The sequence below is a fragment of the Solea solea genome, chromosome 8, assembly GCF_958295425.1.
Source record: "Solea solea chromosome 8, fSolSol10.1, whole genome shotgun sequence".
Classification (NCBI taxonomy): Eukaryota; Metazoa; Chordata; class Actinopteri; order Pleuronectiformes; family Soleidae; genus Solea; species Solea solea.
Genome location: NC_081141.1, coordinates 24,452,479 through 24,468,968, shown reverse-complemented (window position 1 = coordinate 24,468,968; position 16,490 = coordinate 24,452,479). Strand labels below are relative to the sequence as shown.

At 41.8% G+C, this 16,490-nt stretch overlaps 1 long non-coding RNA gene across 1 annotated transcript; it reads right to left on the bottom strand.

The window, feature by feature from the left end:
• Positions 1-9,014: 9,014 nt before the first annotated feature.
• LOC131463675 (uncharacterized) lies at positions 9,015-15,063 on the bottom strand. Its single transcript, XR_009241096.1, has 2 exons — positions 12,307-15,063; positions 9,015-11,997 (listed from the first exon to the last, which is right to left on the bottom strand). It is a non-coding gene; the product is annotated as an uncharacterized LOC131463675 (long non-coding RNA).
• Between the last annotated feature and the right edge of the window lie 1,427 nt (positions 15,064-16,490).

Sequence of the window (16,490 nt, the reverse complement as noted above, 5' to 3'; positions counted from 1 at the left end):
TGTGATGTGATTATTTTTGTCTTTGTCGTGCATGAAGTTTTCTAAATATAATTTTCCTCTATCTCGTTGTTTAAACTCTCCTTTTTTTGTTTGGTGTATGATGCTGTTTCCGATTTTGTTGAGTTTGCCACAGCTTTTTAAACGTTGCCATTCATTACCTGCACTTATAAAGACTTTTTTCTTTAATTTCTCCACAAAAATGAGTGCTATGTTTTTCTCTTTTCAGTTGCTACGCAGACGTTGCTCTGGAAAAACAGAAAACAAAACAAAAAACAACTTCCCTTGCCTGTATCATGCTTCAGCCCACAGGCTTGTCATGATAAGTTACAGCACGTGGAAGATATGACCTTAAGTCCATGTAATCAAACATCTCGGGGGCCACGACACAAACCTTTCTTCTACTGTCTGTGACTACCACCTCCATAGCCTTTGGCAGGAGGTCATGCACAACAGTTCCATTGATCCAGACCTCTATAATAATTACACAGCGTCTTGCATGCACTATCGATCAGGCCTATTGATAAAATCATATTTTACTGTAAAGGTCTGTTGATTTGATGCATTACAGCATAAATCTCTCCTCACAAGCAGCTGAGTTGGAAATCCGACTGCCGAGTGATGGATGCTCCCGCGGATAAACACACGTCCACGCACGCATGACTATTTATATCTATTGTCTGAATGGGACGACACAGGTTAAAGATAGACAGAGATGTAATGATAGCCATACCTTTAGTTCATCCATATGAATAGATGATCACATAGGGATGACAAGTAGGATCTGCTATCCAGCCCCAGCTCATATGGTGTGATATATAAGCCCGGGTGTTTATGGAGTCACTGCTCCATCTTATCATGATTTGTATTGTCAGCAGGGGCTGAATCTGCATGGTGGTAATAGATTCTAATGTGGTTCAAATGCCCCATGGTGGATGGGAAATAGAGATGAATGTGACACGTCGTACAGGACTCGTCTTGTGTATAAACAGCCTTTTCGAACTGTTGCTCGCACAGGGAGGGAAGAATGGATGTGTGTGTGTGTGTGTGTCGGGGAAAATGTCATTTGTTCCTCAAAGCTGACCTGCATACTGTACAGTCAGTGTGATGAAATAGATGTGATAGTATTTATCAGTCGCGATTGCTCCAAGACAGCTCCAGTCAAATACTGTCGCTGGGTTCTTCTCTAAACAAGAACAAAAATGATGGCACAGTTGATTGACTTGATGTCCCAAATTCTTAGGGTGAACACAGTGAAAACATATTTACAGGTGGGAAAAATACACAAAAATAGGAAAAAAATAAATAAATGTATGTATATACAAGAAAGTAATGAACAGTAATATCAATTAACTCTTAATATCATCAACAAACAACAAAATCCAACGCTGCACTTGCAAATACAGGTGTCACTTTCTCCGTAACCACTGCTCCATGAGGCTCTTTGCGGGTCCTTTTAAAACCTCTTGCCCCGCCCATCAGGCGTTAAATGTAAATGGTCACCTGACTATGAAAAGCGCGCGAAATTACACTACGTTAGTGCGGAAGTGGAAACGATCATGTTTGACATACTGACGGGTGGAGGTGGCGTGGCGTGGAGTGGAGGCGCGCCCCAGCAGCAGGTGAGTGAAAATGTCCGAAATTGTTGGAAAGCTGAGCCCCAAAGTGCGCACCCTTTGTTGGTCAAATAATGATTGCACAGAGTTGGTTGTGGTTTCAAGTTAAGCGACAGCGTTTGTGTGTGCGTAACGTCAGCGGGTATGTGTGTGTGCGCGCGCATCTGTGCGCTCTGCGGCAGGTGTGCGCGCTATTTCAGTCAGTCACAAATATGTACTGTGTTGTGTTTACATTTCAATACTTGAACATGCGCGAGAACGTATTTGTTCAGAATCAGCTGTTTATTATGTCTTTAGTGACCTTCACGCGCAGCTGTGAGCAATGGTGATGTGTTGTGTGTTATTTGCGCAGCAATATAGATGATTTTCATTTGTCCATATACACTGTGAATAATAACTGTATTATAGCATTTCGGTTTTACATAACTATCGGTAATTCACTTGTTCTAGTTGTGGATTTTCAGAATTTATGTATAAATAATAACTAGGCCTGAAATGAGCTTCCCCTGTTTCAAAGACCAGCAACTGCCACTATATTTTATAGACAGTATTTACATTAGTGCAGTAGTTTGAAAAGTGAACCCCAAGAAGCAGTTACCCATCAAGTAGTGACTCAAAAAGAACTCAGCTTGAATTGAGGTTTATTCGTAAAGTTAGCCTACATCTCACAAGTAAACATTTTCTTTAAATATCTCAATCATTAGTTTCAGCTCTCATTTTTTTTAAATGATGTTTCTATTAAGAGGAAAATAGACAATGGTATCATCTGATAGGAGCCTGGTTGCAGGTGACATCAGTGAACTTCTGGTTTCAAGCGCTGACAAGTTTCCCATTATATACATTTATATACAGTATATATTAGCATTTACACCTTGGCAAACATTGTTTTTTTCGTTGCGTTCATGTCAGTGAAATGCATACAAATGGAGAACTCAACATAAAGTGTCAGGTATTTTACACCGGTGCCTGCATGGTGTTGACCATTATCACTTTTTGATCTTCCCGTGGAAAAACATAACATGTGTAATAAAGGAAAAGAGCAAATTTATTACTATTGGAGGAAAGGGAAAATATTTCTTTATGGTTCAGGTTAAAAAGCAGCCCACTAGACCGTGTTTCCGCTTTGGCCAGCACTTCAAACGCATGTTTTCTTTTTGGACTTTTCTCTGGCTGGATTCTGAACCACTTGGGGATAGTTTGCAGGGGCTGTGGTGCACCGGTGACGGGCTGTTTTTCACATTTAAGCAGCTAAAGGGACAGGAGGAACACGTTCAGGAGGCCAAAGCCGGGATATCGAGTTAATTGCTGGCCCCGGCCAAGTTACCCCCCCCCCCCCCAGAGCGGTTGCTGCAGCAAAATGCCGAACAGCCTCGTCTGGCTGCGACACTGGAATTTTGTCCTGCCGAGGACAGAAGAGGGTAAACTGATCTTAATCGACTGTGATTTGTTTTATAAGCATGAAAACTGTTTCAGTCTGAACCCTCTCAAATGCTGTGGAAATCTGACGAAAGTAACAGCATGGAGGTTTGACTTGTTTTAGTCTTTTTTTCTTATGAAAACCAAATGCATGGAAGCCTGTTAAAAGCAAATAAAACAGCATTATTCTTTTGGAATAGACAGAAAGGAGGCAACATTATATTTTAAAGTGACGTTTTGTCAGTGAAGAGAAATTTTTTTTTTTTCTCAAACGCGCCTCTTTGTTTTCAGTATTTTTGAAATCAATCAAGGACCTTCGATCGCGTATGATTGATATATATGTTTGATGTATCCATGGGAGATGGCGCATATTCTAAAGTATTGTGCTGACTTTGAATATGCTCGCTACTTTTTTATACCACAGCTGTTTGAAATGCTAATATTAAGCTTGTGAAATAGCAACAATAGTGTCAGTGTGTTCCCCAGAGCTGGAGGGAGAAGGCACAAGACAAGACAAAGGCACTTTTTAATCTGAGCAGGAAGCATACAGTGGCGATTCACAGTGACATGGTGATTGATATAAGTGAGTAGTATATTTACTGAGTCTGACGGGATAGGAGAAAGAGAGTGTTTTCTTCCCATCCGTACGCTTATCTCACGCCATAAATCACCGCCGATGGGATGCATAAATGTGGATGAGCAAACGGCGTATTGGTCCGACTCAGGCAATTCCACTTTGACCTTTACATTTGGCATTGGTCACTGGTGCTAAACACATGCCACAACCTTCCCTGACCTTGGGCTATTCATATTTAATAGCCATGAAGTCGATGGTTCCTCAGATAACACACAGTACATGAGCACACACAAGTACATCCTGTAGTCAAACCAAAGAGTTGTTAACCTTCCTCAAGTGTTTGGTCTAATCTGACAGATTTTACTACTTTCCTAAAGAATAGATACTGTAATGTGTTTTTTTTTTTCATCTTATTGCATCAAAACCTCGTCATATTCTCTACACTTCACATCTGAACAAATAGAATTGCTGATCACCACTTTCTTTGAATTTTGAGAGATTTATTCAGCTTCAGCTCTGCTTGTTTTTTTTTTGTTTCCAGTCAAAAATGCTGTGGGAAATGAATGAGTAAGGCTACATTATGCTCGTCCAATAGATGTAAAACACATACATACAGCACACTCACCCACGCATCCATAATACAAGGGAAGAGATCATTGGAATGACATTGTTCACAATTAACACTAAAATAAGGTCATGTTCCAGGAACATAATGAAATAATGTTCTCATACTCACCCAACTCTTGTAATTTTCTATAGGAATTCACAAAAAAACAAAGACAAAATATGATCGTAATTCCCTACCCTGTTTCTCCACATCTCCGATTCCATTACGCCTTTGTCCAGTGGGAACTCTATGATGTCCTCTGTCCACCCTAACCTTTGACTCCAGCCAGTGCTTTAAAGGTTCTGCACTTTGCCCTCTCCCATTTGACCTGTCTGAAGTATACCTTTATAATTGCGCCTGCCGCTATCAAACGCTCATATCAAGAGGCTGCGGGGCCAGGGGGGGGCTGAAGTCTGTCCAGTAACCTTTTGGCCTCTGGTTCATCCATTCTGCTCCAAGCTAATGCAGAAGGCTTCCTCCCCCTACCCACAATCCCATACTGTATTAGTCTGCATGTCGCAGTTATTGATGGTGCTCTGGAAATATTTTATTGGCCAGTCATGACCTTTGACTGGGGTAATGCAAACACTACCCCCTCCCCCCCCAAAGCTTCCTATTGACATATGCATGTAGGCTATACACACACTGGCACATATATACATGTATATTGACTTTGATATATCTTGTTATAATAAGAAGCTGTTCAGTTATGCACAGAAAATCAACAATTATTGTACACTTTTAAATGGTGGATTATGAATGAAGCACCCATGGAAAGTTTTAGAAATGAATGTTACTGCTCATTGTGCTGCTGATGTATATACACACGCATGCTCCCTCAGTCAGGTCTGATAGTTTTGCTTGACGGTACCTGTTTTCAGATGAAGGACGCAGCATATAAATAATGTCAGAGGCAGAATAACAACATCATAAACAACAAAGAATCAGCAAGTTATGCACTGGAGCTGTACATAACTATATGTCCTATCAAAATTATGACAACCTTATGTTTCAACTTTTACTGCTTATGTGCAAAGTACAAACAACCAAAGGACGAACACCAGACACAATTTAAAATGGCACTTCCTCCCGTCTCCTCCTTTTATTCCACATAAGTCTCTTCATCAAAGGAACTGTAGCTCACACTGAAGCGCCCACAATTAAGATAAGCCCGACCACAGCTGGACAATTACCTGCCAACTAACCTTTTCTCGAGGCACTTAAGAGTGCGAGGACCCCTGAGGATAGATGTGCCCCGAGTAGAACAAGCACTTCAACAGTCCAGAGACAGAACAGGAGGGGAGAATGTAATATATGACAGTGGAGGGGTGTAGACACAGAGAGGGAGAGGGAGAGAATGATAGAAATGGAGAAAAAGACAGTATCATGGTGAGATTACCTAATCCTCTGTCTGAGAGGAGTATTTGAAGGACCCGGTGGTGTCAGACATGAGGGGGCTTTGTGGAGGTTTACCCAGGAGAGGCCAGCTTAGCAGGGGGATCTAGTGGAGCACCAGGTGACCATTTGCTCTGTCCCCAAGCACAAACCTCAGTCTGTGGCTTTGTAAACACGGTTAAATTGATTGCAGGGAGCTGATGAGATTTCCCTGCCGCCTGGGTCATTATCACATTGCGTATCAGCTCTAATTCACTCATACTGATCCTTCTATGGCTTGTCACTCTGTTTTATGTTGCCGTTTTTAATGTAAGTGACAGTGTTTTCTTTCAAAAACTTCACATATGTGCCGTGTTGTGTCTGAACGAGGCGGGAGGAGGATGTGTTGCTGCTTCAAATGTGTCATTCATTTAAAAAAAGTGAACAACACTGGGTTGTTTTTTGTTTTTTTTACTTTTTACTGCCTGGTGCAGCATTTATGGCAACAGTCAGGGTGCTGCACGGTCTGCCCTGCTGCACAACGGGGTGAGTTTCAGCACTGTATGATATCTGATCCCAAAAACCCTGCAGGGCAGCCACAGCAAATCAACAATGGATTAATGGATCTGGTTCTGCTCATAAATCTCATGTGGGATTGGAAAGCATTGGAGGACAGTCAGCCTGTAGTGGTGTGCTTAATGTTACAGGCAGTTTGGGTTTCCCATCGTTCAAAGCAGTGACAGGGTAGTAAAGATGTGGCAGCATCTTATGTCTGTGTTAATGTCAGGACTGCTGGGTTGTAAGTCTATGGTGTTGAGAGTTGTACCGATTCTTATTTGCTTGCTAGGTATTGATTTGAATGTGTCGCAAATTATATTCTGTATTAGAAAATCTGTGTGTTTCCATCCACTGCTGCAAAGTGAATGTTGGGAGTAAGATAAGCAGTGTGTGTGATGGAGTGATGGAATGTTGTGGTTTGAATCCAACAATGTGCGGAAGTGGGAGGGAGGTTTTCAGTCATGTGATTTTGACACGTCATCTTTTCCACCTGCCATATTTCTCCGATCCTCCTCTGTATCCACTCTGGTATTTTTTTTATGTGTAAATGTGCAGAAAAACAGGTCCGACTGTATAACTGGCACAGATTTATTTGTAAATAAGCCTCTTACCTGACAGTGGGATAAATTCATGCACCGTTACAAAGACACAAAGATGTGTTGTGCAGTCATTCCCCTAATTCACCGGTGTCAGTACAACACTTCAACCACAGCCGAGTGTGGTAAGGCCTCGCCATAGATCACAGTGGTTAACAGTTAGCTATTCCTGCAGGTGTGTAGGGAATGGCAGTAACTGCTTCCATTACTGGAGAGAATGGCCTAACTCCCACAGCCCCCTCCAGACAACGCTGTCATTACCCATCCATTGTTGGGCCTGAGAGGGAGCTGTAAGTACAGCAGACTTATGGCTTTGTTAGAGTGACTGGATGGTCTCCTCTGGCTCAGTACTGGATGAGGGGAGACAGCGGTGTGGGGATAGCAAGATAGAGTGATAAAGATGGAGGATGAGGACGAATCGAACACCTCCAATATCCCACCACCACCACCACCTGATGTGCTCGTGACTAGAGTGCAGGCTGGCGGGGTGGGGAGGGTTATTTGGTGCTATTTTTACAAGAAACGGGTTGATTTGTCTTAGGCCATTACCGTCTATTACATCTGCGAGTCTTGGGGAAAAGGTGGGAAGCGGCAGACGCTGGCATTCTGCCTAAAGAGAAATCAATGAAACAAATTAATCCTTCGCAGGCAGCGGTGACACAGTAATCCATCATTCAGGGGGTGCTTTTACACACAGAATCAGGGAGCGAGGCGAGGAGGTGGAGGGATTGGGGGTCGGGGTGGTGGGGTGGTAGACTGGGTTGGTGGGTGATGCTGGCTGAGGAAGGGGGTGGGGGAGAGCAGCACCACCAAGGCCCTGGGGGACAGGGGGAAGACATCCATGCTACAGTAACACTGGGGTAACGGTGGGTGGTGGCAGGGAATCAAGTGGTTCTGAGTCTTTGCATTACATCGTGGAGGTGCCTGTGGACAAACAGAGCAGGAGGAGGAGGAGGAGGAGGAGGAGGAGGAGAGGGAGGTGAATACGATCAGCTGATCTGCACCATGGACATTGACATGATTACACACATATTCCAAGACATTTTTTTCCCTGTAGCCTTTCACTTGGTTTAACCCACATACTGTGTATAAAACGTGGATGTAGTCTTCCCATTGCACGACAAACTCCCTTTATGAAGCCTTGAGGTTGGAGATTTGACCATTCGGATTTTGACCATCAGATGTCACCTGCAACCACGTGACATCGTCTGTTTCCGCTAAATGAAAACATAATTTACAGATTTGATGCTCTATTGAAGAAGGCCTTAAACTGTCTGGCCTCAAGAAAATGTTGGACATTATACATCAAGTGAGATTTGGGCTCATTTTCCCATAGACTTCTATTCAAACTGCGTTCTTTTGGTAATCAGTGGAGTTTTCCCCAGGTGGCTAAGGGCTAATTCCATCCCACTTTCTAGGCTTCTTCTTTTTTTACTGGAAGGTTAGATCCATTTCCATATCCAGACTAATGGAGCTGATGAGTGGCAAAACTGGTCATTAATTTGTGAACATAACTGCAATGTGAAAAGGGTTTTTCATAACATTCCCACCTGTAACAATACACTGCATTTACAAATGGTCTTCCAGTTTGCAAGAAGCCCAGGAAGTAAGGCCAGCAGGGGGAGACTCACTTTGAGTGGATTTATAGAATCATTAAACATTTTCCTGAGCAGTTAATGGTGTCAATCCCTAGTTCCAAATCATCTTAAATAGAATATGTATGTAATATATATATATATTTTTATTATGTAAAATGGATGATAATATGAGTGGACACCAGTGTGATTGACAGCTGCTGTCGTCCATTCACGTCTGAATTTGCAGTTTCCTGAGTTCCTTATGCAGCTGGAAGACTGTGTCCACTTTTATTTACAGTCTGTGGCTGTAACTACCATTGTTATTCATCATCACAGACCACAGTCCAGGTGTCCCCACCCTCAGACATGAAGGAAGCACAGGGCTGAAAAAAAGACAAAACTGCACTCAATCACATCGTTTCCCTTCTTGCTATTCAAAGCAGAGTGTTTGTACACGTAACGCCCAGACTGACCACGGCGACGCGCCACTGCACAGACACTTAGAGCTGCAGATCTGTCCATGTCACTGAGTCACGTGATCAGCAGTCCTGTCCAGGCCCGGGATCCATGCGAAGCAGTCGTATCCTCCAGCGAATCACACAACAACCGACATCAAATGATATCACAGTTCAACTGGGAGTGAAGAGGGGTTGGGGGGGGGGGGAGAAAAAAAAAAACTCCACACATACACACATATCGAGACTGACATGTTTTTATTAAGATCTCTGCTGAGTTGCATTGCCTTTTAGTCATATTACATCATTATGAAAGCAAGTTCAAGAGCACCATCCACTCGCCGTTACAGTATCAGCCGGCTTTGTTGGTCTCCAGGCTCCGTCGTGGCACCGTGGCTGCGGTGCTGACATTCATTGGTAGTGACTGTGTGTGTGTGTGTGTGTGTTTTTACAGCAGTGACTTGTAGCTACAGCTCTGATGGAGGGTGGTGATGCTTGCGAAGCCGAGGTCAGTGCGTGAGAAAAAAAGTTAATGCAGAAACACAACAACCAGAACCATTGTAATAGCTGGTGCCACTTACCTTAACCAGTTTCTTGAAGAGGAATAACAATAGCTCCCTTTTTCCCCCCCTAGAGACACAGGTGGTAGGTATTCTGTGGAATGGCATGTTAGAAAATCTGAGAAAATAGTGAGTGGAAGGGAAAAGGGTGTGGGGGGGTGAGGAGGTGGAGGGAGAGGTTACGATTGGCTTGGGTGGGGCAGGGTAAAAGGAGAAGAGATGAGGCGGGCGAGGAAGGAGTGAGGGAGGAAGGGAGGGAGGGAGGAAAAATGTGGGGATATTGCAGAAGAGCGGATGGTGTGAGGGAGGCCGAGTGAGAAATGTTGCCGGAAATGCTAGAGCCAGCAGCATGTGTAAAAAAAACCACACTGCAACATTTCTCATCTTTGACATCACTGACAAGCGTTCCAAACACACACACACACACACACACACACAACTACAAGCCTGTAATCTCAACACAACCTCTCCTCTAAGATGTACTCTGTTGTTTTCTGTCCTGTAAATAAGCCACATGCATGTCAGGGTTGTTGCTTTCTTTTTCAAGGCCAGCAATGAACACGTACAATAAAAAAACTAAAAAACACGTTTGTGTGAAATGAGAACTTCCTCTGGCAACTTGTGGACGAGACAGAGTGAGAGGAGTGAAGGGGTGAGGAATGACGGATATGAAGGGAGGGGAGGAGGACAGAAGATTGTTGTGGAATGTTTGCTGTTCTGGCCAGAACTCGACCATCTCATTTGTCAGGGCTTGACCCCAACTCTGGGGTCAGAGGTCAAAAGGAACATCTGAGGGAAACTGACTCGGCTATCACACACACACAAACACAGAGACGAGTAAACAGACGAGACGTGTGAGTGTCTCCCCTTTGCTCTCCTTCAGCACTATCTCACACACATGATTCACGCTCATGCCCGGTACATCTGTATAGATCATCGTGAATATCCATCCCAGTCATATTTGTTTTATTAATGCTGAGTGTTATGTTGACCTCCAGCTATGAAAGAATAAGCTGCCAGTTTCCCGAAAAGCGCCCTGTGATCATTTTCAAAGAAAGACAGAAAAAAAAGGGATCCAAAACGAATTTGAGTTCCAGGAAGCCTGGATTTGTCTCTGCGTTGAGTTAGTTTATTACCTAGTTAACTGTTGGTGTTAGAAAGTAGCTTGTTGTTTATATACTACTTGAGCATTTCATGTGTCTTCATATGCAAGTTAAGAGAAAGTCTTAAACTTTTAAGTAAGTGAAAAACATTATTTATGTTTTAGCAAGTTAAAAGTGACAATTCGAGCTTCAGTCCGACACGCACCGCCGGCGGAACGGTGAACTAAATGTGCACATAACATAAGAGCAACAATAACCGAGTACAGAGCGACATCTGTGATGATTTAGAACACAATTTTGACTTCAACACCCTGCCTCAGAGCATGCTGGGAAGCCCGGCTCTGAAACTTGGAACAAACTAGTTTGTATTATTAAATAAAACAAGCATGTAGGAGAAGGAAAAACAGTGAAAACTGCAATAGAATCAAGTCAAATAACAAAACGAATGGTATAAATTGGGTTAAATGCACTATTAAATTTAAGTGAGGACATTCTTTGAACTTCTTGTGAACATGATAAACAACAGTCAGTTGATCTACTGCAATAATACTGAGCAACAACTAAGCACTGGCATTCTGATCATTTCCAGCTTCTTTATCTGCATAACTTTTGTTGTTGATGATATTATTCAGTTTTTTTTTTTGTTTTTTATGAACCGTAATGTAGCACTATTTGTACATTGCGTCTTTCACCAAAGCTTAAGCAAACAGGGGCCAGGGCCCCCCCCCCCCCCCCATAGAGCAATTCATTGCGGTATTTATTTATTTTATTTTTTTACACATTATTTTATTGTTTGTGTATGTTGACATTCACAAACATTACCCAAGCCAAGACATGGCATTGTTAAACAAAAACACAATAAGCAAGATAATATTATACTGTGTTCTATTCATTGTTATTGTTTCATTTTGTTGACTGACACCATATTCACCTCTTTTTTTTTTTATTGTGCCATTTTGAATACTTGTGAAAACCTTCACTACGTGAAAAGCAACACAAGACCATTGTTTTGAGATTCCTATGAAAGACTATATAAGGTTAACCCTAATTTATTTAGATTTTATGGCTGTAGAATTGTGTGACTTTCTGCTCGCTCTCTTTTTCCAAGATAACTTTCACTTTCGATATCTGGCAGCTATTCAACCGTTTAGGAGTTAGAGTACTGAGAAGCGTTTGACAAGCTGGTGAATCCTGTCTGTGACAACCACTATATCATTTACGTGGATAAAGGGCCCCAAAATCTAATTTGGCTTGGGTCAGCTCTGGATTTTCACCTGAAAACAGGGCCTGTCAAGCAAAACTATCAGACCTGTCTGAGGGGGCGTTTGTGTGTGTATAGCAGCAATGGTTCAAAATGTAACTGACATTTGTACATATCAACAAGTTAAACACTACAGTTTTTAAGTGCTTTGATTGTCAGGCAAAGTGATCTTAACACTCGGCACCAAACATCACTCTCCATAATTTACATCTCATCCCAGTCTCGGTCCTTGCGTCGCACCAACGACACGTCCCACTGTCTCTCTGACCGTCTCGCCTCCACGTCCACGTCACTCTGTGCCTGCAAGGATAAAAAACACACACACACACACACGACACACAAACCTGATTACACAGAGAAAGCAAACATAGCGTTATATCATGCACTGAATCACTTTCACAAACTCTGCTGCTTCTCGTTTCAAATTACAGCGAAGGAGAAAGTAGGCGGGGGGGGGGACGACAATGTGGGTGGCCCACTTTAGTGACCGACATAATCACTGGACACCTGTGAGTCACATGACGTTGAGACTGTGGCTGCACCTTACACACACACACACACACACAAAATGGCGGATTGAGTTCCAGAAGAAGAGATTCATGCTCTTACTTTCTGTGTTGTTGTTGTTTTTTCCTCTCTCCTCTTCACCTCCTGTCAGGAGACACGTGGTTAATTTTATTATTTTTTTTCATATTCAGTGCTGAATAAAGGAGACACACAAAGTAGCACAGCAGCCTCGGGGCTGATGCTGATGCTCGCTCGCAGCTTTGAGTCGCGTCTTGAATCTTACACCTTCGTCATTCTTTGGCCGGACACATTAATAAACAGGTGCTATGAATAATTTATCTTTAAAAGTTTCACATTGATAAGGTCACAATCTGCCAACGTCTGGACACTAAACACAGGCCCACGTTCACTTCATGTCAACAGGGATTTTCTTTGTGTGTGAGTGTGAGTGGTCTGCTGCTAAATGTTCAAAATGCATGTTTTTAATGAGACACATTAGTTAAAAATTACACAATTATACTTTTTAGAGAGTTGGGCATGTATTTATACAGCAATGTGTATATTTTTGAATGGAATCAAAGCACTTAAGTACAATAAATAAATGTTTTTTTTATTATTTATCACAGTAAACAGTTTTCTCTCTTCTCTACATATTTATAAACTGCTCATTTATGATCATGGCCTTACTGTGAGTTGTTTTTGCAGCGGACTAAATGACAAAGGAGAAAAATTATAACATATATATTATATTATGACGGTAAACAATGTAGTGTTAATGTCAATGTGATGCCCTTTAGTTTGGCTGAAAAGCAGAAGTTTAACAGCCAAGTTGAACCAAAAAGGGGTTAGTAGTGTCAGGATTCATGTCAGGACTCTCTGGATTTAGGACTTGGATTTGTATTAATAGCCCCACCTCTCTTATTTTACTCCTACATTGTCCTTTACTGTTCTTATTAAACTCTCACACAGAGAATCAGTGAAAAACTACATTCACATTTGGCCAAAAAAAGCTAAGAAAGTAGACTAATGTGTTTATACGTTTCCACATAATCGATTCAATCCTTGTTCAGCTTTGCTCTGGGTTTAATATCATTATATACGTGTGTTATTAATATAAATGCATGCATGAAAAAGCTCTTTTGTTCCCTCACTCATGACAGGAGGAGAGAGTAAGAACAAGTTGGAGCCTTTAGTGCTGTGTCATCTCTTCTCCTCCCTCCTCTTGTGGGAGCTCACACAGGGAATCACACCTCCACTGTGTTGACCCCCCTTTGCTTATATTCGCAATACTCCTTTAAAAAGAAAAGAAAAAGAAAAATAGTTTTGCACTCTTCTGTGTCGGAGGCTAATCTGTCTCTCTCTCGTCTTTTGTCGCGCAGCTATATTTTCTACTGTGTGTTGTCGGATAATGTGCGGATGGGATGAAAGTATAATCTGCGTGCAGAATTCCTAAAGCTCCCTTATCCTTGTTGAATTTCTCAAGAATTCCACCTTTGCCCTTTGGTTTCCCTGAAATAAATTACTTTAAGGGTGAGATGCCTTCACACCCACACCCGCACCCGCCCATGTGGGTCCCGTTTTCTGTGAGTTTTGCCTCCTTTTTTTTTTTTTGAAGCACATATTAAGTCTGTCTTATTTTTAATTCGTGTTATTCCTTAAGGCTCGCGCTACGTATTTGCGCGCACTTAGGGGATAATGGTGATAATAATAACAATAATAATTTCCCTTTAACTTGGTGCCACAGTATTAAGAGGCTGTCGTGTTGATCATGTATGATTACAGCTGATGCTTCACCGTGGACGCAGTCACATGACGAGGGTTTTTTTTTTTTTTTTTTAAATAAGCACCAGCAGCCATTGGCAGTCAAACATGTTCCCCTGTCATTTCATTTTCTGTTCTGCTTAGTTTACTCTGTGTTTCAGTGTAGCTGCTGACTGATACACGCCAGGCTCCCGTTCACACTGTAAGAAGTGCACACGCGCACACACACGCTGGCACACGCGCACACACGCAGCTGAAAAACCCAGCTCCTGCTACACTTTGCTGTGCTGCAAAATTACAGTGTTTGCACTAGTGGAACCACGAGGGTTTGGCTGCTAATGGATTTATAATCTCCGTCTCTGGGACCATCCAGAGTAATTAGCACGTGGACTCCAAAGAAAATGATGGTTAGTGAGCAATAAAGCCAGAGCCCATAGAATAAACTGACAGTCCCTCCAACTTAACACTAACCTCAAGCCTAATTGGCAAAGTCATTGCAGTTATTGTCGTCAATTACAGTGTGGGATGGAAAAGGGGGAAAAAAAGACTCCCATTCATCTCGCATTGGATGTGAAGGACCTCAAGCCATATTAAAAATAATGAGGAAACAACCCCAACAATAATATCTATAGTTATATGAAAGAAGATCATGTTTATGCAATTTTACAATTCATTTTAGTCCAAAAATATAACATTTAAACAGGATATTAATGTGTTTATTTTACACTGATTGCTGTTTGTATATGCGTGGCCTTTATTTTGAAATGTAAATTAAACTTAACAGGGTTTTATAATTAATTTCTGGTGAACTCCTGTTGCCTGTTAAATGCCTCATATATGCCTTAAATGGCTGCAGCCCATAATACACACAAGGCTTTAACGTTATTTCCACCATTTCTCATGAATGGCCATTCTATTAACAGCGATTAGATTATGTCCATTCAAAGTTGCTGATCCATAGGAAAAAAAAAAAGAAAAAGAAAGAAAAAAACGCCAGAGGATAAAAGGCGATTTCAAGTGACCTTCTCGTCCCTTTCACACCAATCTGAGCCCCCCGGAATAATTTGGGGATCAGATCTGGACAAAAAAGAAGCGACCCCCACCTCCCCCACCACACACACACACACACCTCAACCCCCCCTCCCTCCTCCCTCTTCAACACACAACCACTCAAAGCAACAAAACCTTCAATTCAAACATCAGAATTAGTCGGGGTCTGTCAAAAATATGAGTATGAGTGTTTGTTTTATTTAAGTCACTTTAGAGTCTCATTAAAAGTGACTTCACTTTAGAAACTATAAACTAACTAATAGCTACTTTTGATTCCAAAGGTTGTGAAGCTTTTTAACTGGTTTTATTTTCAACTTTTTGTAGAGTAAAACAAAAAAAAATCCCCTGCAGGATGAACACACAAAACATAATAATGTTGTAAGAAACACAAAGGACTAAACGTGCGTGTGTCGGTGGCAAAATAACGCCTACAACTAACTATATATATATATGTTCTTTGTTGTTTTACTTCCTGTTACTTCTATGCTCGGATAATTACTGAAAAAGAATATTTTATATAATACAAATAATCATCTACAATAAGCAGCTTCACAGGCAAAGTCCTGGCATGTTCGTGTTTATTATTTCATGCATCAAAACTAACTCAAAAAAAAGAAGTGAATCCAACTGGTGTGAAGTTCTTTACGTCTTATTGCGACACATTGCTCGATGACAACATGAATCTGTGTGTGTGCGCGTGTTGGTGTGCGCGTGTTGTTCAAACAAACACACTAACAGCCCGGACCGACGTGGCAGATGCGTAAAGTTACGTGTCACACTCTTAGTGTAGTGTCTGTCGGATTGTTTTTAAATTTTTTGCTGACAGACACTAAAGTGGTGATGTGACCCTCAGCTCTGTGACCCTACACACACACGCACGCACACACACAGCAGAGAGGGCCCTTCAGGCTGCGTGCAGTGTCTCATTGAGTGTCCACTGTGGTTACACCTCTGACGTGATCACTCACCATCAATAATCGAACACAACCTCGACCTGCTCGTAATGTTTTTCCTTCCCCGCGTCCGTTTTTTTGCATCATTTGAAAAAGTGCTCTCCACAAACGGCTCCTCGTGCTCATGTGTTGTTTTATTGGGGGCCTTGCACTCGTGACCTCAGTGTTTTTCTAACTGATAGTTCTGCTTATTTGGTTTCAGATGCACTACAGCTGAATGTGTGAGGGAGAGCTCACTGTGACACACTTTAAAACTAATACGCTCTGTACACTTCTAGGGTAAAACTATTATCTGCTTTCTTATTTATTTATTATAATATTATCCTCATTCATAATTTACCTGTGAAGTCATTTGAGTAAAAGAGGTGGGTCAATTTCAAGATTATTCAATAATCAATCTGTGTGTTTGTGTTTTTAATTTTGCATTAGTCCTATTTATTCAGAAATATTCAAATTAAATTGCAGTGTGTGTGACACACGACTGCTGTGTGAAGCGTAAATGCCTCCATTGCTGAAAGACAT